Source organism: Lytechinus pictus, chromosome 15, assembly GCF_037042905.1.
Source record: "Lytechinus pictus isolate F3 Inbred chromosome 15, Lp3.0, whole genome shotgun sequence".
NCBI classification, from domain to species: Eukaryota; Metazoa; Echinodermata; class Echinoidea; order Temnopleuroida; family Toxopneustidae; genus Lytechinus; species Lytechinus pictus.
Window position 1 is genome coordinate 16,139,252 of NC_087259.1, and position 25,448 is coordinate 16,164,699.

General features: G+C 36.0%; 1 long non-coding RNA gene across 1 annotated transcript; it reads right to left on the reverse strand.

Annotated features, from left to right (window-relative positions):
• Positions 1–12,785: 12,785 nt before the first annotated feature.
• Positions 12,786–19,910, reverse strand: LOC135156842 (uncharacterized). The gene is made up of 3 exons (XR_010295894.1): positions 19,760–19,910; positions 16,715–16,834; positions 12,786–16,356 (listed from the first exon to the last, which is right to left on the reverse strand). It is a non-coding gene; the product is annotated as an uncharacterized LOC135156842 (long non-coding RNA).
• Positions 19,911–25,448: the final 5,538 nt, after the last annotated feature.

A 25,448-nucleotide genomic window follows, 5' to 3' on the forward strand; every position in this document is an offset into this window, starting at 1 on the left:
ATTTGCGAAATACATGATTTACCATGAATCCAAAGAAAATAAAGGAATCGCCTCAAAAATTTCTAGAAAACTTTTCTAATATATAACTATGAAGTGGACGAAATTCCAAATTGATATCGTTTTTAGTTACAAACTTATAATGTCTCAAACTTGAAAATTCAATTTTCAGAAATTTAGCTTTTTTAATGCATATCGGAGACTTGGGTACACTAATGTATATTGTCGCATTTTCAATCCAGAAAATGGAAATAGGCCTTGATAAAATGCGAAATTATCTATTATTTTGTTGTTAGAATTTATTACAATCCCTTTATTCTTCGATTTAAAGTCAGTTGATATAGTTTTTGAAAGAGTTAAGACTTTTCGCAAAAATTTGTATGTTTTTGGTAAAAAAAATGCACATGCACTGTTATTAATCAGATTTATTGTGAATATCAGTAATAAATGCACAATCTCAACATTCGATATGAAAGAGGATGTATCAACGAGAATATTGGCAGGCTTCATGCCACAATGAGTATCTTCATTTGCTTTAGAAAGAAGGAAAATATGCTGAATGTATTAAGCGATTTTGCGCTAAAGTGAGGCCAAAAAGCAACCTCAGTGTGGCAGTCACACCCATGAAAACGATTGCAAAGTGATGAATGGTATGCCATTCAAATAATACAATGGCTTGGATCAGCCTCTTGCATCGATTGTGTTGGTATGACTAACACATCTTAATGTACAGTATGTAATGTGCATCGTAATAGAAATGTATCTGATTCAGAAGGATGTAAAGGCAAAAAAAGTGTTTCTTTTACATCATAAAGAATTTATTTAATTAAGTCTTTTGGAAACAGTTATAAGATACACTAGCACTGCAGGTAACAAAGATGAAGTTCTGACACATCAATACACAACTGAAAGGAACATGTCAAAGCTACCTCCACCTTATCTGTATTTTGAATTTATGGCCTGTATTCCAAAATCCGGTTTATTTTCCAACACGTTCTAACTCTTTTCTAAATTTATGAAGAGCCAAAATTCTGTTTATTGTATATCTCTTATGTTTACAACTCTGTTCCGTTTGCTTTCATAATGAAGGAAAAAATCCCAATTATCATTCTCAGACAACTATGAACCCTTTGGGGGTCAATATTAATGGAATTGGCTCTCCACTGTAAAAGTCATTGGGGGTAATTCTGTCGCCAGTCAAAAAGTGATCATATAGTCCAGGATAGAAGGGGTCGAACCTTGTTTTTTTATATATACAATGTTTTTTTATGGTTTCTTGTCAATTCGAGGGTGCTGATTCCGAATCTGAATGATGCCACTCGTGTAACCTTGAGCATTTTCTGCAAATTGGCAAAATCCAATATGGCCGCCAAAATATTCAAATTACCCATGAAAATCATAAAATTGTCCACACATTGGCTTTAAAGTACATGCAATTGTGCTGCCGGAGTGAAATAATATCTGAAAAAATGATTTTTGTCAAAATATTTATTTTCTTGATATCAAAATGGCCGCCATCATAGACCCCTGTACAATATGAATGGGGAAAATTAATTTTTACAAAATTGAGCACTGAAATGCAAGTAATTATGATCTATGAGTGAAGCAATGTCTGTAAACATGATTGCTAACGATATATATCATTTGTTATGTCAGTTATGTGATAAATCCTGTATTTTGATATTCAAAATGGCCTTCAAAAGCCCTAACACTATTATGTACAATGTGAATGGTGACACAAAAAAATCACAAGAGTGAGCACTAAAATGCATTTTGTTGAGATAAACGAGTGGAATACTGTCTAAAAACATTATTGTTAACGAAATTTATTATTTAACATGCCATGTATGTGATAAACCCTGTATTTTGATATTTAATATGACCGCCAAAGGCCCTAAAATTATGATCTACGATGTGAGAGAGGACAAAAACAATCACAAGGTGAGCGCTAAAACGTATTTTTTTGTGGTAAATTAGTGGAATACTGTCTTCAAATATAATTTGCAACGAAATATATTATTCGGGTTTCATATTTGTGTTAAATATTGTATTTTGACTTTCAAAATGGCCGCCAAAAGACATTGACTGTATTATGTACAATCGATCTGGGAAACCAATTTTCACAGGAGTCAGCACCATAACATGCATATAATTGTGATTTAAGAGTAAAATATTGTGTGAAAACATAATTCCTAACAAGATATACCATTCATTCTGCCAGGTAGGTGATAAATAATGTATTTTGAAAGTCAAACTGGCCGCTACAGGCCCTAACGGTAGGCCTATTATGTACTTTGTGAATGGGAACAAATAATTTTAACAGAATTTGGCTTTACTTGACTAAATGGTGTTGCATGTATGAGTGAAATATCGTCTGAAAATATGATTTTGTAACCAAATAGATAATTTCTTATGTTATTTAGGTGATAAATGCTATATTTAAATTTCAAAATGGCTGCAATATGTTTCTTTGTGGAAATTATCTTTCCCCATTCAAATTTTACATATTAAGATAAGGGACTATGGCGGCCATTTTTCATTTTTAAAAGGCTGCATTCATCACCTTTATGATACAAGCTATGATATATTTCGTTAGAAATCATTGGGTTTAGACAATACTTAACACTTACATCAAAATTGAGCCATTTTCATAGTAAAAATTTTGTCAAAATTATCTGTCCCCAGTTACAATGTACATACTACTTTGGGCTATGGCAGCAATTTTGAATTTCAAAGTAAGGCCTTTATTACCTTCTCAACCATTATGTGATGTATTTAGTCAGAAATCATGTTCAAGACCAAATTTTACCTATACATCACATAGTTACGTGCGTTTTTGGTTCTCATTCTGGTGATGATTAGTTTCCCTATACGCATATTACAGAATTCGTAGGGGCTTGTGCGGCCGTTTTGAAAGTCAAAATACAGTATTTATCACCTATGGGAGAGGAAATGTTATATTTCATTAAAAAAATCACGTTTTCAAACAATATTTTCCTTATACAACAGAATTATATGGATTTCATAGTCAGGCAAATCCTAATTCTTTCAAAAGTATTTGTCCCCATTTACATTGTAGATAATACTGTCAGGGCCCATAGGGGCCATTTTGAATTTTACAATACAGCATTTATCTCATGCATGAAAAATGAAATGATATGTTTCGCCACAAATCATGTGTTTAGACAATATTTCACTCGTATAGATTACAATTACATTCATTTTATTGTTTTTACTCTTGTGAAAATTAGTTTCTCCATTCGCTTTGTTCATAATACAGATAGGGCCTATGGCAGCCATTTTGAATGTCAACATACAGCATAATTACCGAAATCGCAAGGGAAATGATATGTTTCGTTAGAAATACTTGTTGTCAGACAGTGTTACACCAATATTTCGCAGTTATTGGCATTTTAAAGTCAAACAAATTCAAAGGTTGTGAAAATTATTTGTCCCCTTTTATATATTGTACACAGTATAAGGGGTCTATGACAGCCATTTTGAATATCATAATACAGCATTTATCACATTAGATAGTATACAAATGACATAGTTTTGTTAATAGTCATGTTTTCAGACAGTAGTCCACTCGCAGGTCACAATAACATGCAATAATAGTGCTCTTGTTTGAAAAAAATATTTCCCCCATTCATATTCTACATAATAAAGTATACAGGGGTTATGGCGGCCATTTTGAATATCAATAAAATAAATATTTTGTAAAATATCGCTTTTCCAATTGGTATTTCACTTCTGCACAACAACTACATGCATTTCATAGCTAATGTGTTGGCAATTTTATGATTTTCATGGGTAATTTGCATATTTTGGCGGCCATATTGGATTTTGCCAATTTGCGGAAAATGCTCAAGGTTACAAGAGTGGCATCATTCAGATTCGGAATCAGCACCCTCGAATTGACAAGAAACCATCAAAAAACATTGTATATCTAAAAAAACAAGGTTCGACCCCTTGTCTATGGGGCCTATCCTGGACTAATAGTTGAAAACCATAACGTAGTTCAGATGACCGAAGATCTGACATGATATCTGATGATCGTTTACCAAAACAAAAGAAATCACGATCAAAATCAAAAGGTCGAAAGAACTAACCAATCAGCGAAATGGAGCACAGCACACGATACTATCACAGATCATGATCATTATCAGTCTAAAGGCAGTCTATCCAACTCTGCATAATTTGACACAATACACACCAATGGGCCACACACAGTTGTAAATTCAGAAGGTACAGTAGCATTTGCTAACATTTACATATGCCCACAGAGTCGGTCAACATAAGCTCTTCCTAAGAGTTGACTCACGTGCAAGTACTAACACTATCATAGTACGTATGCCAAGGAAATATAAAGTTCAAAGTGGGAATCATTAGTGAAACAAACACCAGTAAAACTTGAAGCTTATGGTGAGATTCCAATTAAATGTAAAGGTACACTTGACATAAAATGTTACAGTCCGAAATGGTCAACACAGACATTCTATGTACCAGATGTCAAGGTTTCAGCTATCCTTGGGTTGTTAGGTTGCACTGACCTTGGAATTATCACAATTCACTCAATGTACATGACACACCTACGCCTAACCCTAAACATAAACAAACACCTATCACAAGTGATAAGGATCTCGAACAAGCATTTCCAGAGCAATTCGATGCTATTGGTAGTTTCAAAGGAAAAGCGATGCTTCATGTCAAGGACATCGCTAAACCTACCATAGACGCACCACGCAAGTGCAGCACATTAATTGAAGGACAAGATCAAGATCAACGTGGAGGAACACAACCAGAATATGTACTTGTTCATGGAGACGGCAAAGCAAGAAGACTCAGTGTTCAACGGCTCCAAGTGCACAATCAAGAAAGAAGCTATCAACTTCTTTGGCTCCAAGTGCACTACATCAGATATCTACCCAGATCCTAGCAAGGTAGAAGCCAACACATTACCCAAGTACTATTACCCAACGACAAAGAGGATGTTCAGAAATGCCTAGTATTGTTCAAATACCTAGCAGCATATGTTCCTAATTTGTGGGAAAAGTCAGCACCACTTCGATAACTTCTCCACAAGGAAGTACCGTTTATCTGGGACGATGATCATGAACATTCCTTGAACAGCCTGAAATGTGCAGTATCATCAGGTGCATGTCCAACCGCGTAGCCAGGATTTCATTTTGGAGGGGGCGGTAAATGCACGCGAAGCGTGCCAACACTTACAGAGCGCGCTCCCTAGGGGGTGGGTGCAGGGAGGGTGAGTTTCCCCCTTGTTACACCCACAAATGTAATAATCGCCCACAAATGTAATAACGCCCACAAATGTAATAACACTTTACCCACAAATGTAATAACGCCCACAAATGTAATAACACTTTACCCACAAATGTAATAATTTCACCCACAAATGTAATAATGCACTTTACCCACAAATGTAATAATTTTTGATCGCCCACAAATGTAATAATGACTTTACCCACAAATGTAATAAATTTGAAGGGATTTTTGGCGAATCTGTTCTAAACTAAAATCCTATAGTAATGTGTTCATATAGCACAAAAGTGCAAGGTCTTTTTTCCAGACCCGGTTAATAAAACATAATAGTACAATTCCAAAGTCTTTTTCCAGACCCGGTTGTTTCAAAATTATAATATACGTCCAAAGTCTTTTTTCCGGACCCGGTTAATTCCAAAATTATAATGCAAATCCAAAGTCTTTTTTCCAGACCCGGTTGTTTCAAAAATTATAATATACGTCTAAAGTTTTTTTTCCAGACCCGGTTGTTTCAAAAATTATAATATAAGTCCAAAGTCTTTTTTCCTGACCCGGTTAATTAAAAAATTATAATGCAAGTCCAAAGTCTTTTTTTTCAGACCCGGTTGATTAAAAAATTACAATATAAGTCCAAAGTCTTTTCCAGACCCGGTTGTTTCAAAAATTATAATATACGTCTAAAGTCTTTTTTCCAGACCCGGTTGTTAAAAAAATTATAATATAAGTCCAAAGTCTTTTTTCCTGACCCGGTTAATTAAATAATTATAATGCAAGTCCAAAGTCTTTTTTTTCAGACCCGGTTGATTAAAAAATTACAATATAAGTCCAAAGTCTTTTTCCAGACCCGGTTGTTTCAAAAATTATAATATACGTCCAAAGTCTTTTTTCCAGACCTGGTATTTTCAAAATTATTATAAGTCCATACTAAGATACAATAATGATATTCTAGTATATAAAATAAAATGAGAATCGAGCTTAGTCTTTTCTCCAGACCCAGTTAATTAAAACTGGTGGAAAAGTAACAAAGACCCCAACTCTCTTGTAAATGTTAAATAACATGGAAATATAGCGTAGTATTTAATCCAGACCCAGGTCTTTCAAATAACAAATGAATAATAATAATAATAATAATAATAAATTAGTAATAATAAAAAAACAAACAAAGACCCACGATCGTATTTATGTTGAATAACATGGAAATATAGCGTTGTCTTTCCTCCAGACCCAGATCTTTCAAATAACAAATGAATAATAATAATAATAATAAATTAGTAATAATAAAAAACAAACAAAGACCCACGATCGTATTTATGTTGAATAACATGGAAATATAGCGTTGTCTTTCCTCCAGACCCAGATCTTTCAAATAACAAATGAATAATAATAATAATAATATATTAGTAATAATAAAAAAGCAAACAAAGACCCACGATCCTATTTATGTTGAATAACATGGAAATATAGGCTAGTCTTTCCTCCAGACCCAGATCTTTCAAATAACAAATGAATAATAATAATAATAATAATATATTAGTAATAATAAAAAAAGCAAACAAAGACCCACGATCCTCTTTATGTTGAAAAACATGGAAATATAGCGTAGTCTTTCCCCCAGACTCAGTTATAAAAATCATTTAAAACACAACAACAACAACAACAAAACAAAGACCCTGCAATTATTAACATTGAATAACACAGAAATATGGTGTAGTCTTTCCTCCAGACCTAATTATTTCAAAATAAGCAAAATCATTAAAAAAGAATAACAGAATCTAAGGCCCAACTATCCTTCAAACTGAGAACCTTTAATAAATAAAAGTTTAGAGAGTTTTCTTTATTCCAGACCTTGTCATTTCAAAAATAAGATAAATGAAATCCTCATAACTAAGACTCAATCATATTCTTGTGCCTGTTCAACATGAATAAGATGATTGGGGGAGTATTTCATCAACATTTATGTCCGACAAGTTGTCAGATCTGACAACTGTTCTTGATGTTGATTGGCTAAAAAGCAGTGCTACCAGTGTCGGATAAAACGTCAGTCAACAACTCCTTTCATGAAATGCTCCCCGGGCTCTAAGTTTTGATGTTGTTTTTTTATTATAAATTTCTTTGCCTGGAAGAAAAAATGAATGTTTAATTACATCATTTATTACAGGATGTTAGACTGGAAGAGGGTTAACTTTTTTTGTTCTGTTTTTTTTAATAAACTGGTCTGGTCAAATTAAGTATGCGTTATCACAAGGGTTTTATAGTTTGGAAGATGCTGGGGTCTACGTTTTAAGATTAATGTTTAGCTTAATTTGTATTTTAAAGAGAACTGGGTGAGGGGTAAAGACAACACTCTAAGCCCAAGCATTTTAAGTGGGTTTAATTTTGAAGACTGGCCTTATAATTAGCTGTGATTTTTTTTATCAATATTTGTTTTATCTTTTAAATAACCGGGTCTAGACGAAAGACTAAGCATAATACTCGTGTTATTCCACAAGAATAAGAATATGACAAAGTGTTTTGTTTTTAAGATTGTTTAAATCATTTTTAGATAACTGGGTCTGGAATAAAGACAACGCTCTAAACATGTTCTTTTCTACATGCATGGTCTTAATTTGAGGATTGTTGGTTCTAAGAATCGTTTTTGGGGGTTGGGTTTTATTGATTTTTTATTCTTGAAGTAATTGTGTCTGGAGGAAAGTCGATCTTCGACAATCGGTCTTCATGTTATTCCACAGAAATTAGATTATTGGGTATTCGCTTTAGAATATTTGTAAAAACTATTTTATTTTTTCAAAAAATAACCAAGTCTGGAGGAAAGATGTTTGCTTTACCCATGCATTATTACAATGTTTTGTAGGGGTCGTAGTATTATTAAAAAAAACTGGGTGTGGGGTAAAGACATATCTTTTTTACTGGGTGAAACTTTGGAAAATTGGTCTTAGATTTGAAGTTTTTTATTCATTTTTTAATAGCCGAGTCTGGAGGAAAGACTTTGGACTTATATTGTAATTGTTTAATTATCCGGGTCTGGAAAAAAGACTTTGCACTTTCGTGCTATATAAACGCATTGCTATAGGGTTTAGTTTTTAGTTTTAAGTAACCGGGTCTGGAGAAAAGACTATGCTTGATTCTCAATTTACTCTGAGCGCATATATTCACAATATACGCCGTATAAGTTGAAACAACAACAAAGACATTAATTCCACTAGTTTTAATTAACTGGGTCTGGAGAAAAGACTAAGCTCGATTCTCATTTTTATTCCACTGGAATATCATTATCGTATCTTAGTATGGACTTATATTATAATTTTTGAAATAAACGGGTCTGGAAAAAGACTTTGGACTTATATTAAAATTTTTGAAACAACCGGGTCTGGAAAAAAGACTTTGGACTTGCATTATAATTTTTGAATTAACCGGGTCTGAAAAAAAGACTTTGGACTTATATTGTAATTGTTTAATTATCCGGGTCTGGAAAAAAGACTTTGCACTTTTGTGCTATATGAACGCATTGCTGTAGGGTTTAGTTTCTAGTTTTAAGTAACCAGGTCTGGAGAAAAGACTACGCTTGATTCTCAATTTACTCTTAGCGCATATATTCACAATATACGCCGTATAAGTTGAAACAACAACAAAGACATTAATTCCACTAGTTTTAATTAACTTGGTCTGGAGAAAAGACTAAGCTCGATTCTCATTTTTATTAAAGCATCTTAGAATGGACTTATATTATAATTTTTTAAACAACCGGGTCTGGAAGACTTTGGACCTGCATTATAACTTTTGAATTAACCGGGTCTGAAAAAAAGACTTTGGACTTATATTATAATTTTTGAAACAACCGGGTCTGGAAAAAAGACTTTGGACTTATATTATAATTTTTTAAACAACCGGGTCTGGAAAAAAGACTTTGGACTTATATTATAATTTTTGAAACAACCGGGTCTGAAAAAAGACTTTGGACTTATATTATAATTTTTGAAACAACCGGGTCTGGAAAAAAGATTTTGGATTTATATTACATTTTTTTAAACAACCGGGTCTGGAAAAAAGACTTTGGACGTATATTAAAATTTTGAAACAACCGGGTCTGGTAAAAGACTTTGGACTTGTACTATAATGTTTAATTAACCGGGTCTGGAAAAAAGACTGCACTTTTGTGCTATATGAACGCATTACTACAGGATTTTAGTTTAGAACGGATTCGCCAAAAATCCCTTCAAATTTATTACATTTGTGGGTAAAGTCATTATTACATTTGTGGGCGATCAAAAATTATTACATTTGTGGGTAAAGTGCATTATTACATTTGTGGGTGAAATTATTACATTTGTGGGTAAAGTGTTATTACATTTGTGGGCGTTATTACATTTGTGGGTAAAGTGTTATTACATTTGTGGGCGTTATTACATTTGTGGGTGCAACACCCCTCCCGCGCGAAGCGCGAAGCTTTTGGTGTTTCATACATTAAAATGAAAAGGAGCCTTGTCTCTAGTAGCTATATTAGCTCCAATTCAGTTGACTATATTGTGATTTTGAACCTTGTTTTTTAAAGTGATTGTGAACACACAAAAAAGGAAAACAATGGAGGAAATTAATATAATAACCCCGCGCGAAGCGCGGAAGCTGAAGCGTTTTATCAATTTTTTTTGCCATGAAAAGGGTCCCGAGAAAAGGATATTCTCAAACATATATTGAATACTTCCCTTGGAAAGATCAGATTTGATTACAAACAATTTAGCGACAGTGCATATCTTTAACTCGCAAAACAGAGGAGAAGAAGTGTATATGCCAGGAGGAAGATATTTCTCCCCGCGCAGAGCAACGAAACTCTGAAATTTCAAAGGGCGGATGTTTCATCAAAATAATGCAGATATCTCCAATACCCCATCGGCTCTAATTCAATTAATTTTCCGAGATTGTTGAACTTCATTAAAAGGAAAATAGTGCGCAAAAAGTTGAAACTTCTGTGATTTATTGAAATTATATAAAAAGGATGCCTAATTTCTTTGACTTATCCTGAAGCGCTTCATTTTGAATTATAAAGAAACTTAAGAGTCATTCAAAATTTCAAACTGAGGGCGCAAAACAGGACAGGAGATGAATGTACAGGGAAATGACATGAAGTTTAATAGAATTTGATGAAAAATATTGTACTTTTTTATTTAATACCCTTATACGATACAAATTTTATACCTTCCTCTTTTTGGATTAGGAACCTGTTTGCCCCAAAAATTATGGTTGTTTAGTAATGAGCTGAAAAGCGGGATAAGTTGACTTTATAGAGGTGACGGCAGAAATTGATAAAAAGATTTTACCCGCCCGGAGCCGACCCGACCAGAAGTTGCGCGATCATTAAAAAAAAAGATAACTTCATATACTTCGGCCTAACCTTACCCTAATTCCATGCCCTAATGTATACATTTGAACTTTAACTGGCAATAAACACATATAGCTGAGGTAGAAAAACAGGGTTAGAGAAAGGGTGGGGGAAACAATGGAGATCTTCAATATTGTCATTTAACCGCGCGCAGCCCGGAAGCAAAATACATATATAAATTTAGTACAAGAGTGAAGGAGTTTCTCTTTTGAGAAAAAAAAAAGAATAAAAAGAAAAAAAAACAAAGCTACCATTCTTCCCTTTCCTCCCTTCCCTTTTCCTTTTCTCCTCTCTTTTTTCCCTTCTTTTTTTTCTTTTTGGGGACGTTGTGGGGGGGGGGGGGGCAACCGCCCCCACCGCCCCCCCCCCCTGGCTACGCGCCTGGATTCATTGTATTATCATTGTTTTGCATTTGACTGTATTTTCTTCCTTGATATTCGCTTGAAGGTGAGTGTTATCGCTGTTATTTACTGATATTACCAAGTTATATATATGTGTTTTCATATCTCATGAGTTCGAAGGCTAATCATGCAGCAATAATGAAAACACGGGAGAAACTTGTGGCTTATTGTGCAACAAGTGGACATGATGCGATTGTATTAACCTAAGTGTTACCACCACCACCACCTAGGACCACGCCTCCATCAATCCCAGAGTTGTGTGCTTGATTTTATTCATGGGATGAGGAAAGCGTTGTTGCATTCATCAGTCAAGCAACCTCAGATGAACATCAGACTACTTCCGCAGCCTCAGTCAAGATGATGAGTGGGTGGATGTACGAAATGGGTCGCATCACTGCAAGCATTGCTGTTGACGTTCACAATTTGAAAGACACTTCAGAAGGGAAGACGGTAATACAGGGAGCTGTAGGTACTTCACCAAGGATCCAGACAAGAGCGATGACTTATGGTCATGTGCATGAAAGTGTTGCTGGACAGTTATATACCAGTGAAATGGACAAACATCACAAGGACTTTGAATGCATAATCACAGGGTTACACCTCCTACCAGAAACTTGTGGCTTATTGTGCGACGAGTGGACATAACACGATTGTATTAACCTACCCTTACAAAAAATTCCTGTAGTACTCTGTGATATGTACTGCAGGAAGTATCGCAGGAAAGTACTGCAGGAATTACGTGCACGTAATTTGGGACGGTACTACAGAAATGTACAACAGGAGTACAACAGGTCCGTGTCCTGTGATACTTCCTGTGGTAATAACCGCATAAGTATGGCAGGAAGTATGACAGGACACGATCACCACAATCGCTACAACCGCTACAACCACTACCACACTACTATTAGTACTACAGGACAGTATCACAGGATAGTATCACAGGATAGTATCACATGATAGTATGACAGGACAGTATGACAGGATAGTATGACAGGACAGTATGACAGGACAGTACTACAGGAATACCGCAGACCAGTATCACAGGGAAGTACTACAGAACAGTATCGCAGGACAGTACTACAGGAGTATCACAGGCTTCTGGTACTGTGTCCTGTAGTACTGTCCTGTGATACTGGTCTGGTATTCCTGTAGTACTGTCCTGTGATACTGGTCTGGTATTCCTGTAGTACTGTCCTGTGATACTGGTCTGGTATTCCTGTAGTACTGTCCTGTGATACTGGTCTGGTATTCCTGTAGTACTGTCCTGTGATACTATCCTGTGGTGATAAATAGTATCACAGGACAGTATGACAGGACAGTACTTTAGGAATTCCGCAGACCAGTATCACAGGAAAGTACTACAGAACAGTACTACAGGACAGTACTGCAGGAATACCAAGAGACCTTACCGCAGGACAATTCCTGCAGTACTGTCCTGTGGTATTCCTGTGATACTGATCTTTGATATCTTCTGTGGCATTATTGGTCTCATCCTGCAGCCTTCTTGTGATACTTTACTGTGGTAATCCTGCAGGGGTATTCTTGTTGATTTCCTGTGACAATCCTATGGTATTGTCCTGTAGTAGTCTGTGCGATTTTCTCACGACACCGTCCTGCACTGGTTTGTTAGGCGTAGTAGTTTGTAAGAATTTCCTGTGATCCAGCACAACAACTTTGACATCTTGACTAATGAAAAGAGGCGTGAAAAAACCCACAAATTTGCAAAGACGTTAAAAGCATATTCACATACCTTTATTATGTATGAGCTGTACTATGCACAGTATAGAACATCTTTGATATCATAAATGACTGCTAGAATAATGCAGTAACATTTCATCTTTAGGATAAGACATGTACAAAGATTTATATCCATGAACATTGAGATGCCACATGAACTACTTTCACTATTCATACATTGCTGCCATTTTGAGATCACATAAAGAAAGCTAGATTCGACCCAGAATCCTTCCCTCTAACAAAACAATAAGCGATTATTATTAATACCTTGGTCACATTCCTTGACCGGTTGCCTTACGGCGAGACAAAATCAGCAGTTTTAGGTATTCCTGTACAAACCACCCACGTGTAGCTGGTAGTAGCTGGTACAAGGATGATTAAGACTGTTAATTTTGACTCGACGTAAGGCCACGAGCCGGCGAATGTAACCAAGGCTTAACCAGTATTATGGTTGCAAAAAAAACTGTAATAGCTGAGCAATTGCATTTTCCCCTTCTTGTCAACACCCGATTGGCTTAATACTAAAAGCAGAACATCCTTTACTCAACCATGTTATGAAACAATGGATAACCACTTCTGCATGTACAGATAATGCATGGTGCACATACAGTAAGGGATGAAATTATGATGTGTTGATCACCAGTATAAACTTAAAGTACATGAACGTAATCATAATCACTTCATTTTGCTCAGAATTCACTTAAGTCCATAAATACTGAAAGATATTTTTGAATGAATTTCACATGATTTAGAACGTTCACCATAGGTTAGAAAAAATATGAACATAAGATTACTTTGCCAAAACGTAGATCAAATCTATTGAGACATTAACCTTTTTGACATTGAATAGGCATATCATTTTACACAGTCTTCTTGTCTAAGAATTGCTCCAACTACGTATTGAAGGGTTATATATGAATGTAAGCATGAGCCCATCATAAACACGAAATTGCGGCATGTAATTTGATTTGCTACATGTCATAATTGATAACTAAATGACGTTCAATACTTGATGTTGCTACATAAAATAATTAAGGTCATGTGGCAATGTGAATTCATACCTACTCGAGTCATTTAGTAATTTCAATTAGTATATGACCTAATTAATTATGACATATAGCTCAAAATTGACTTGAATAATTATGACCAATTTGATTGACCTCAATTATTTGAAGTAGCAACATCAATTATTTAACATAAGCACTCTCAATCGAGGTGGAGTAACTCTTCTTTAGGTCATGTTACTATTCGAATTGGAACATGTCATTGTTTAGGTCATGCAGCAATTCAAATTACTTGCTCAAGTAAACAATTACAATAGTAATATCACGCAAAATGAATTAGCTGTACATGACATAATTCTGTTCTTTGATGGGCTTATGCTTCCATATATTAAGTAAATGGCTTTAATTCTTAATGATTATCCAAAAATTCATATACATAAAATAAACCAATATGAAGAGCATCATATCCAAAGTGATCACCAGTTCACCCAATGTTACAGTACAAAAATAAAAAGCTGATTTTCTTATGTACTTTCACACATGTTATACATGTGCACTGTATGTCACTTGACCCTGGCAGACAATAGAATTGACAAGCAGTGAGTCCTACATGTACATGTAGCTGCCTGGTTTGCATACTTTAATGTTATATGAATTTCAATCATGGCCATGTGCTGTTTATACACTAAATGGAGGGATCTTGTCATAATGTTATGTCAATTAAAAACTGAATAAAATCCCAATTATCCTGAATAGCTAGACTAGCCCCCTTGCAATGGACATTGTAATCTTGTTTTCTTTTACCTTTCATTATTTTTGAAAATTTTCATACAACTAGGGCTGGGACTAAAACCCGGGTACCCGAGTAGAAAAATCAATACCCGATACCCGAAAATTGCTCACCAGTATAATGTACATGTATTTGATTTGTATTGCGTAGTGTAAGACATGATTGTAACTCATTACAAAAGTACACAAGCCTCATTTTGAATTTCACCAATTACCCTCTAAATATCCATAAATATACAAGTTTTCAAGTGATGATGATGTGACCGAGATCGTTCAATCATCGCCATGTTTCTTTTGCAGCGCAGTGACGTCATCCAGCCACTGCGACGCAAACCAATTTATGAATGAAAATATAGTAAGCATGCGCATTGCAAGCCTCAGCCCCACGCAGTATTACGTCAAAACAAGTCTGCAATACTCTGTCACCTCATACCAAAATCGACCTACGAAGCACCAGCCAATCACGTTCTTGTTACCATTTTTAGTTCATCATAAACCGAAAATGGGAACACGATCGTGATTGGCTGGCGCATTTGACGCTCCGAAACCCGGAAATCAATTGACTTTGTTCACGTAGCGATACAAACTCACGAACACGATGTAATATCGATGCTACTTCGTAAGATTTTGACGGAAAAGCAAGAATAAAAATTTGCTTACCTGTGCAGTATCGGTGAGAAAACCTTTTATAATTCATATGATATATAGGAAAGTGGAATTCTAGGTCGATTTTGGTACGAGGTGACAAAGTATTGAAACTTGTTTCGATGGAATACTGCGTGGGGCACGGGAGGCTTGCAATGCGCATGCTTACTATATTTTCATTCATAAATTGGCTTGCATCGCATTGGCTTGATGACGTCACCTATGGGGTTTTTCCACCAGTCATATTTCAAGTGACATGATTTTCAGGTACCCACCCGAAAATTACCACGGGTACCCGAAGAGAAAAAACCCGAAAGTCCCAGGCCTACATACAACTCTTTGTTTTTTTTTATACTTTATCAAAGCTTTTATGATTATAAATGTAATTAAATAATTTGACTTGATAAATGTATATTACTGGTATACTAATTGTGAATTTTTAGCAAGAAACAGTATTTGTGTTGGATTAATACATAAAAATGTTGCGAAATTTCGGAACAGCGTACCCAGGCATCACAAATTTGGTCTCAAAAGATGTGCAAGACTTGAAAGTAAAAAGGCAGCTAACAGCCTCCCAGTTATTAACCCTTAGTTAAATTGGACCAATTTGACCCCCCCCTTCCAAAAATTTTGCGACCATGCTGTCGCACAATTTTTTTAAAACATGCCTCTTTCTAGTCTTGTGCATCTTTTGAGACCAATCTTGTGTCACCCGGTACGTGGTTCTGTAATAACGTGACATTATGTAAGTACATGTCATACCAAAAATTGCTCAAAAACGTGATTTTGTGTACAAAGTCAATGCAATAGAGGAAAAAGTATGATTTTGTATTCTAGTTACGCATAAATTAGTATTATCACTTACTAACAATTTGCGTGAAATAATTTACAATTTAATTTTGTAAATTATGCCCTAGACAACCCATGTGCCAATGTAAGACGCGATTGTGCGGTCAAGATCTCAAGGAAGGGGGGGGGCCCTGGAAACCCCCCCTCCCCCCTTCCCCGGCCATATCAACTCCCAAAATACCCTGGCTTTAGTTGACTTTCTGGCTCCTCTTGAGTAGTCACCATTCATTGGACAGCTTGTTTTTATCCAAGTCTGTATAGCACGAGGCAGCTTAATCTGTAGAAAAAAAAACACATACCATTACGATAACATGAACAACATAAAAATACAAGAAATAAGGTGTTTTGCCCCCATCTAGATCTCTTTTCACAAGTACATATCTATCGGATAATGAGGTCCTTGCGGCTATCTCTCTTAGCATATTCTTGCTTATAAAAGCAAACTAAGCCGAAGAGTGACAAACAATTTATAATGCAAACAAATTGTCATAAGCACATATTGAAACTCTTTAATAAAACAATGAAGAATAAATCTACATCTTCTAACAAGGATTACACTGTATGCCACTGCATGAATACAATCTGCTTAATTTTGTAATTATAATATCTACTGAAGTGAATGCCTATATAATCACCTTTTATGAACTCCAACCGTGTCTTGTACAAGAACATGGCCTTTTCTGTGTACACCTGTAGTATCTTTCCCACATAATGCTGGACTTGCTGCTCGATCATCCAGAGATCCCTCTTTGAATCTTTAATGAAATGAAATGAGTTTGAGTGACATAGTAAAATTTTATTTGCAGGTTAATACAAATACATGATGTAATAAAAATACATGATAAAACTTCTTCATTTCCATATTTCAGTGTTACAATTCAGGTGCAAAGAGTCATATTCTTTAATAATATTCAACATAAAATCAATGAAAACTAGTGCTGTTGTCGATAGGCCTCATATCGACATTGATGTCGACATACGAAGGATTTTCAAAATTCCGACATGTCGACATGCACGCACCCACATCGACATGTAAACATAAAATAAAAAGGGGTCTAGCCTACAATCACGAGTGTAAAGATTAGCTGAAAAGTTAGAAGCATTTATCCACAGTAATTGGCGCGATTAAAAGGTTTATTCAGCTTAGCAGCGCATTAAATGAAAAAAGAATATCTGCGAGCTGTGCGGCAGTAGAAATACGTCAGTGCAGGGCCGGCCTGCCCGATCGAGCCGCCCTCGATATCCCGTTATAGCGAGAGTAGCATTCACCGTACCCATCCACGGAAATATGTACCCATCGCGCGCTATTCACCGTGCTTGATAATACGTTGCTCCTCAATGCATTACTTTTCACATAAACGTGAGCGGCAGCGAACACGTGTTTTTGTCAAAGTTGTGACTGCCGCAATTGAGCGCTTACTTCATATCACGAAGTCACAGAAAACTTCCCTTCATTCGTTTGGAGATCGTTGCACGGATCGCCGCGGAAGTGATACTGAAATTATCGGTCGATTTTCATTACTTTTCATTGTCAAATTGAGGAGCTTGCGTTTGCAGCAATGATCACTGTTGTAATTGGTGATTCTCAAATTGGCTACGAGTGTTATTGAGCAATGCTTTCGAAACCGGATCCTGGTACAAAAACTTGATTCTCCAGAAAAAAAATGTGGATTAAATCAGTGATTTTGGAAGCTCAATTCCCGAACTGAGCCTGTATTATATAGATCTAGTGTGGGGATATCACTCTTGTCAAGGTGAATATATTTGATTGAGAGTGTTGTTCCACGATCGAATGCTTTTTTTTTATGTTAGGGAGCCCAGGCTAAATTACGGTTCCTTTTTCATGTCGACATTGTCGATGTCGGGATTAATTTTTAAGCGACATGTCGACATGGATTTTTGTTCCCGACAACAGCACTAATGAAAACATTAAAAGTAGAGGAGCATTTTAACCTTACTCACAGTCTGTTATTGTCGCTAAAGTCTTTACAATAAGAAGATTGGGCACTTTGCCGACATCGCGTAATGCTTTGCATCGATTTACATGTATAATAGTCTTTGTGCCTAGTCTTTTCTATGTAGTGTCTTTAATATGTAGATAAAACATGCGTCCTTTAGCTAGTTAGACGAACAATTTTGGAAATTAAAGACGGATCCATATTTTATCAACCGGAAGAGAAATTAGTGCTTAAATGAAGCTATTTGAGGGATATTGATGATATTTAGGGTGAATTGACTTCACATCTTTTCGTAAGTTTGTCATGTTCATAGAAGGCCGGACTTGATTTTATAGAAACCTCTTTTAAATTTGTGGGATTGCCTACCTCGAGTGAAGTTTGTGCAGGCTCCACTCCACTTCACTATTGCTACACTACGCTCCACCTACCCAAACTTTGAGACCGTGAACTGGATCTGTCTGATATTCCGAGTGACAAAAAGTGGGATCTTATGGGGGGGGGGGGGGGGATATCAAATTCATGCAACATCACGCTCTTTAAAAAAATTAAAACTAATATTCTTCCTGCACACAAAGTTTCAGTTCTTCTCCATGCCTCTATCCGTCTCAAAATTGATGATTTAGAGCCAACATGAAGTTTCTCACACGTATCAATATTCAATACATCGCATGCGTGTGAGGTCGGTCGGGTCAGACCAGGCCCGGTATCTCGCGAATATTGCATCCGCATGCAATGTTTTGAAATCGGCAGCGAATTATAAATATGTGTGAGGAACTTCATGTTGGCTCTAAATCACCAATTTTGAGACTGATAAAAGCATGGAACTAAATGAAACTTTGTGTAAAGTAAGAATATTAGTTTTAATTCTTTTTAAAAATCAAGATGTTGCATGAATTTTATATTCCCCACCCCCATAAAATCCCACCTCTGTCACTCAGAATATCAGATCGAGTTCATGGTCTCGAAGTTCGCGTCTGTAACGTTGGCGAAGAACAATAGAAAACAAGATGGCGGCGTAAACATCGGGCAAGTCTCTTCCGTCTAATCATGATATTTTTCACATTTTTTGGAATGAATTTCTTCTTCAAAAATAACGACGAGAGCGTAGAAATGTTGGAAATTAAGTTTTATCCCATGTACATGATTTAGGTCTAACATGTCTAACGTTAGGCTAGATCTTTTAGAAGGAAAGTAGAAATCTCGGGGCCGGGGGTGAAAGTTTCAAGTTTTGGCTTCCTCTGTGTGGGTATATGAGAAAGGATCCCTGGCTTCATATGAGAGTGACCTTACGAAGTTACGTTAGTAAATGATTTACACTCTCTAGAAGCCGCCTGGCTAGGCCTACAGCCATTCCCGATCACGATATTTTGAAAAGTGGTGGATATATTGACTTCAAATGTGACTGAGAGACTTGTCATGACATTTGGGAACAAATATTGGTGATGAGGTATGCTGGTATTAATCGGCCGGTGCGAAACTGCATTAGCGCCCACCCCTGACCTGGCTACAATCATGACAATACAAACATCCTCACCGCCGCCATCAATATACTACTAACTTAGCCAGCCGTTGGCCGTCCCCGGCCGCGCACACCGCAGATCAGCCCCCACCCGATAAGCGATCGGGAACAACGGCAGTGCAGTGGCCGTACGGTAATGATTAAAAAGTCGAAGAAATTTAAGTGCATGCCGCGCCAAACTACGAAAAATGGATCTAACTTACTGTTTAGCCTGTTGTGTGAATGTCTTAAGAAGTCGTTGTCCGAATCTGATCCATATTCTGTTAGTTTTTGTTGAAATATTGACGGCCTTCTTCATCAAGCTTCGGGTTCAGCTGAGCAGTTACGAACGTTTTTTTTCAAATGGCGGAACCGGAAACACGTATACGGTACAGTCCGTGCGTTTGTACGGGGAGCTCGGAGGGGGGGGGGGGGGGGTCTTACTTTTTACTTGGCAACCAGACAATTTGACTATTTTCGCCATCATTTATATATCATATTATTAACGTAAAGGAATTGAATAAAGTAAAATTCAAATATTTATTTCTTCTTCCTTTCTTTTTCTTTTCTATGTCTTTTAATTTTTTTTCTTTCTCTTTATTCTTTTTTTTAATATAAGGATAGGATTTAAAAACATGTCTCACAATTTTACTGAAAATATGTTATATAGGCCTACTAGTATGCAAGTAGGATGACAAAGAAAGCAATGAGGAAAATCACAGCTCCAATCCTATGTATTTTTAATTTTATTTCTTTTCAAAAACACACATTTTATCCTTTCTTGCGATCGAAGGAAAGATCCCTTTATAAGGTTCAAGTAGTAAAAGAAAATAATCTTAGATCAAGTGCCGGCAGGGTATTTTGATAAGGGGTGGAGGAGCAAGACAAGCAAATATAAAGATACCATTTTGAAGCGAAACATAAGAAAAGATAATAACTTTGCCAACGAGGTAAAAAATAATATGATATCGGTTGTGACACTTTAAGGATGGAAAATAGTTTGAAAATATATAGATACAAACTTCATACAAATTAGAAAAAAAGAAGCAAAATAAACTGCCATCATATGTGAACAGAGATACAAGATTGTTCTTGCAATTAAAAAACATATTTACAAACTATATATAGCTTCGCATCATAAAAATAGATTGAAAATATCCAAATTTATTTGATTTAAAAAGAAATAGATATAAACCAGCCTGGCTAACATATTGCAAGGTGGCAAAGATATAAACCGGGGATATAAAGCAAAAAATAGGCCTTAAAATGGAAATTAAATATCCTATTTTTAGTTTATCCTATTCCACCTGTAAAAAATATTGTGAATAGGAGAACAAATATTGAAGTAATTTTATTTATAATAATATATTTGTAAGAAAATAGGTCCTTTTTACTAAAAAAAAATAAATAAAAAAATAGATGGGAAACTTGGAAAAATGTATTTTCTCGCAATAAAAACTTTAAGGGGCCAGAATCGCATTAAAACTTGGTTATGAAACGTGTAAAACAAAATCTTAGATAGCATTTTAACTGAGATTTATTTTTTAATCAACATTCAACGCTGAACTTTCTTATGTTAATTGTTTATCAATATTTTATGAAAACAGATAGTGTGCACATCGTCATGAATATTCATTTGGTGGGCTGATGATGTGACATTCCCATTTTTCTTTTTTAATGTTAGATATGAAATTATGATTATCTATTTTTTCAATACATGTGTAAATAATGTGTCCCCATTGTAAAGTTGCTGCATTAAATAACTAATGCGGTTAATTAGTCGTCATTCCAATTGTTTAAGTTCTTGGTAGAAATATGTTGAATAAATCTAATTTCATATATTGTACAAAAGAACATGGGATATGACATCATCAGCCCACCTAATGAATATTCATGAGACATGCCTAAATAAAACTGTTTCATGGGAATATTGCAAATCCTTAAAATTCAACTTAACTTCGTTATTTGTCATCCGATTTTGAATAAATTTTAAGCATTTTGTTTTGTGAATTTTACTCTATTTATTGATTATCTCTAGCATTGACCTCCCCTTCAATTATTTTCTTGTATTGTTAGAAAGAGATGGATGAAGTAGAATAATACGTTCATGCTTATATTTTTATTCATTACAATATCTCTTTGAAATTCAACCCGGCTTCCTCACAACCATTAAGCTCTAAGAGTGTTAGGTGTGTCCTGTATATTTCAACACGTACCCTTTTAAATATAGTCATTTTTTTATTATTCATCCTGTTTTTTATGAAAAATAAGTGGCGAACAAACAAAACAAAAATGATAATTGAAATTTAAAAGAGCGCATGAAAAAGAAATAACCCTGAAAACGAACAATAGTCCTCAAAATATAAGTTGCCCATTTTGGGGTCAATAATTTTTCGCATTTTTCAGTTCGCGCTTTGCTCCTAGTTTTGATCTAGTACGTATAGTACCCTTTCTCGTAGAAATAGAAGCTATCAAACTTAAAACCTCTGAGTCTCAGTAGGCATAACCCCCCCCCTCGCTGATATAGACCTACACAATGGGACAGGGTGAAATATAATTTTGAAATAGGGCCTATATGTCACAATCTAGCTATCACAAAATTAAATTTTCATATAAAAAATTGTACTTTTTAAAATGAATGGTGCCCTTTTAAGCCATATGGCCTTCTAAAAATATAAGACTCAATACGCTACTGACCTCTCCCGAAACTGAAAAAAAAGATAAATCCCTCACTGGAAATAAAAAAATTAGTCTGTGGTACAAACAGGGCTTCCATACAAGTACTGAAGGAAACTAATTTTTTCATGTACTGTACCACAGAAAATACACCAGTAGCGTCTGTGATACAGTTTCAGTCATATTTCTGGGGTGGCTGCATGAGAAGTACCGCAGGAAATTTTGAAAGTATAGCACTGGGGTTGCCATAGAATTTTAGAAGTGCCTATATTGAGTCCTGCAGGAAATTTCAAAATTTTCATTTACCACAGAAGTATCACAGGGTTTTCATAGAAGTGTCTTTAATAGGATCGAGTACTGCAGGAAATTTCAAAATGTTCATGTACCACAGAAGTATCACAGGGTTTCCATAGAAGTGCTTAGTAATAGGAGTACTGCAGGAAATTTAAAAAATGTTCATATACAACAGAAGTATCGCAGGGTTGTCATAGAAGTACTGCAGGATATTTTAGAATTTTCATGTACAACAGAAGTACGACATAACTATCACAGAGTGATATTGTATACAGTTATGTACAACAGAAGTATTACACAGGTACGACAGAGTACCATTAAGGTATTGCATGAAATTTTCATATTTTTATGTACCACAGAAGTAGAACTATCACAGAGTGATACCACAGGAGTCCTGTAGTAATTCCTTATACAGTTTTGTACAACAGAAGTATCACACAGGTACGACAGAGTACCATTAAGGTATTGCATGAAATTTTCATATTTTTATGTACCACAGAAGTATGACAGAACTATCACAGAGTGATACCACAGAAGTCCTGTTGTAATTCTATATACAGTTTTGTACAACAGCAGTATCACACAGGTACGACAGAGTACCATTAAGGTATTGCATGAAATTTTCATATTTTCCTGTACCACAGAAGTATGACAGAACTATCACAGAGTGATACCACAGAAGTCCTGTTGTAATTCTATATACAGTTTTGTACAACAGAAGTATCACACAGGTACGACAGAGTACCATTAAGGTATTGCAGGAAATGTTCATATTTTCCTGTACCACAGAAGTATGACAGAACTATCACAGAGTGATACCACAGAAGTCCTGTGGTAATTCTGAGGTACCGTCGTGTATGACAGAAGTATCACACAGGTACAACAGAGTACCACTAAAGTACTGCAGGAATTTTTTGTAAGGGTAAGTATTACCACCACCTATGACCACGCCTCCATCAGTCCCAGAATTGTGTGCTCGATTTTATTCATGGGATGATGAAAGCATTGTTGCATTCATCAGTCAAGCAACCTCATATGAACATCAAGACTACTTCCACAGCCTCAGTCAATGAGGAGTGGTTGGATGCAAGGAATGGGTCGCATCACTGCAAGTATTGCTGCTGACGTTCACAGTTTGAAAGACACTTCGGAAGGGAAGACGGTAATACAGGGAGCCATAGGTACTGGATCAAGGATCCAGACAAAAGCGATGGCTTATGGTCATGTATATGAAAGTGTTGCTCGACAGTTATATACCAGTAAAATGGACAAACATCACAAGGACTTTGAATGCAAAATGACAGGGTTACACCTCCTACCAGAAACTTGTGGCTTATTGTTCGACAAGTGGACATAACGCGATTGTATTAACCTAAGTATTACCACTACCTACGACCACGCCTCCATCAATCCCAGAATTGTGTGCTCGATTTTATTCATGGGATGATGAAAGCATTGTTGCATTCATCAGCCAAGCAACCTCAGATGAACATCAAGACTACTTCCACAGCCTCAGTCAATGATGAGGAGTGGTTGGATGCAAGGAATGGGTCGCATCACTGCAAGTATTGCTGCTGACGTTCGCAGTTTGAAAGACACTTCGGAAGGGAAGACGGTAATACAGGGAACCATGGGTACTGCACCAAGGATCCAGACAAAAGCGATGGCTTATGGTCATGTACATGAAAGTGTTGCTCGACAGTTATATACCAGTGAAATGAGCAAACATCACAAGGACTTTGAATTCAAAATGACAGGGCTACACCTCCTACCAGAAACTTGTGGCTTATTGTGCGACGAGTGGACATAACACGATTGTATTAACCCTCAATCTCCCGGGGTATTTTGATTCTTGTCATTCCCGGGGGGGGGGGGGGGGGTGGGGGGCATTATGGCCCCCCCCTTAAGATCTCAGCCGTGGATTGCGCGATCACAACGAAAATTTGCATGATGGTAGAGAATGACGTAATCTATGCAGTTGCATTGGTAAATTTCACTGAATTCATATATTTTTTTTTATATGAATTAATTATGCTAATTTATTCATGAAATCATACTTTTTGCTCTGATTCACTAGATAAAGCTCCTAGAATGCTATTTTTTGGTGAATATATTCTTCATAGCATTCCTAACAATTGTGAATGAAAAAAATTCTGGTACCAAGACCGATTTCTTATGTATTTCATTGTTTTTTAAATTTCTTATGTATTTCTTTGTTTTTTTACTTTTTGTTTTTTATTGTTTTTTCGATGGAAATCGTTCCAGACTTAATTCTGATCATAAACAAGGCAAAATTAATTAAGTTTAATAATTAAAAGTAGAAATAATGATACATTTATGAATTTTGGCCAAATACACAATTTGCATTGGATTTGTACATGAAATCACGTTTATGAGCAATTTTGGGTCTGACATGCACTTACATAATATTGCGTAATGTCGTAACAGCGTACCCGGGCGTCACAAATTTGGTCTCAAAATTTGCGCGAGACTTGAAAGTAAAAAGTCAGTGAGCGGCGAGGTCAAAAAATTTTGCGCAGCAGATATATCGCGAAAATTGTCGAGGGGGGGGGGCCATAATGGCCCCCCCCCCGGGAGAATTAGGGTTAACCTAAGTATTACCACCACCTACGACCACGCCTCCATCAGTCCCAGAATTGTGTGCTCGATTTTATTCATGGGATGATGAAAGCATTGTTGCATTCATCAGTCAAGCAACCTCATATGAACATCAAGACTACTTCCACAGCCTCAGTCAATGAGGAGAGGTTGGATGCAAGGAATGGGTCGCATCACTGCAAGTATTGCTGCTGACGTTCGCAGTTTGAAAGACACTTCGGAAGGGAAGACGGTAATACAGGGAGCCATAGGTACTGGATCAAGGATCCAGACAAAAGCGATGGCTTATGGTCATGTACATGAAAGTGTTGCTCGACAGTTATA